The sequence below is a fragment of the Mustela putorius genome, unplaced genomic scaffold (assembly GCF_011764305.1).
Source record: "Mustela putorius furo isolate JIRA1106 unplaced genomic scaffold, ASM1176430v1.1 tig00003937_pilon_pilon_pilon, whole genome shotgun sequence".
In the NCBI taxonomy this organism is placed as follows: domain Eukaryota; kingdom Metazoa; phylum Chordata; class Mammalia; order Carnivora; family Mustelidae; genus Mustela; species Mustela putorius.
In genome coordinates, this window is record NW_025422082.1 from 5618192 (window position 1) to 5620026 (window position 1835).

The following is a 1835-nucleotide window of genomic DNA, read 5'->3' on the forward strand; positions in this document are numbered from 1 at the left end:
AGACTACCGACCTTTCATCGCAATTGAAAGTCATTCTAGACTCAGAAGGAGGGCTCAGACTTTCAGCCGGGCAGTAATCCCTTTGCTTTACAGCTGGGGAAATGGCGCCCGGAGAGGGAAAGCGCTTCCCCCAAGCTGGGGTCCCGGGTGCGCCTTACACTAACCTTGCTGCTGCAGCTTTTGCACTTTAACATTGACTCATTCCTGGGCTTCTGTGTCTCCCCATCTAATGCCCACGCTCCGTGGTTTGCAGGAAGCATCTTCCCCGTCCCTTTTAAAGTTATTCCTGCGAGTTCCCCAGAGAGAATTCCTTGCCCGTTTCCAGGTCCTCTCTTCTTTTCAGGGCACCCCACCCTTTTGCCGGGCGGGCTCAGGCTCCTGGTTAGGCCGCGGGCACCGCCAGCGTCCTGGGAAACGTGTGCTAACCCGCCCACAATTTTGTTGGTCCTCTCCCACTTAGGTACACACGTTTCTGGACCTCTTAGTAATGAGGCTTTTAAGGAACTTTGTGAAGTTTCTGCTCTTCCGCTTGGCGGTTTCTCCAGGCAGAACAGCGAGATGACGGCTGCGCGGGGGTTGGAGGAGGCCGGTCCCAAAGACCTCCTATATCTCAGAGCACGGCGCCAGGCCAGAGCATCGGGGCGACTGTGCTTTCTGAGCGGGTTGTGAGTAAGAACTCTCTCCTTGGGTACCCACGGGCCGTGTGTGCGGATCTCACTGTGTGCTAAACTGCCCAGCCCTCCAAATTAGCAGGAATCTTTGAACCAGGGAGCGCTGTCCACAGGAAAGAGCGCGCGAGCTGCTCCGGCGGGGGCGGCGCTGGGGCGCGGGGACGCACGGAGCCTGCAGTCCCCGCGTTGCCAGTCCTGCCCCCCACCCCCACCTCAGTTCTCCACTCTGATTTCTGTTGAACGGGTCCAGTCTTCCAGGCTCCCGTGCCTTCACGCCAGTTTTTGCTGGTCGATTGGACAGGGCTCGGGATGAATGGCTCGTCCTCACAGCTCTTTGGAATGAGAGCCACATTTCAACTGTTGACAGCTCCGCTCCCTGGTCCAGGAATCAGTTTGTTTTCCCGCTTTTCTTATCAAATTTCCACAACTGACTTTAGATTTTTCCTGTGGGTCTCGCACATGCCGCGGGCAGATTATATTATTGACTTTGGCATCGTGGAGGAGAAGGCTACTCATTTAGTGGTGTGTGGTTGCTTGCCTTATCTTTGTTCTTGAGAGATTAGGCGGCGTTATTCCATAATACATGAAGGCTTTATTTGTGAGCAGCGACGCACGGCCCTGCCAGTCGAGACAGATAAAATTAAATAGAGGGTCATCCTTGTATCTTCAGGGCACTTGCTTATTACCATAATAGTAAGTAATGGGCGTTTGAGCCCTTTCTCTGTGTTCACATGCTCTTAACCCTCAGAGCTCTGGCATAAGAGGCATCATTTTCCTCAGTTTCAGGGAGGGTACCAAGGTCTGAATTTGAACCCAAACTTATTTTAAAATCTTTCCATGGTCTAGGAAAAGAATTATGGGCACGGAGGCTAAGCGATCAAGACTATTAGGAGTTGTTTATAATTCCAGGAAATCTAAGATTATGGAATCAAAGTTTTTAGGATAAAAGGAGTTAGAAATGGGTGCAGTGTAGCGGTTTGGAAGCACAGAAGAAAATCTTGTCGTTTGGGTCAGACTCTGATTCTGCTCATTATGGGCTACTACAAACTACTCACTTCCCCAGACTTTATTGCTTTAATCTGAAGACAAAGCTTAGCCATAACACAACCCTCACAGGTTTGCTGATGGGATGAAATCAGAGGGGTTTGCAGTGTTTAGCACAGG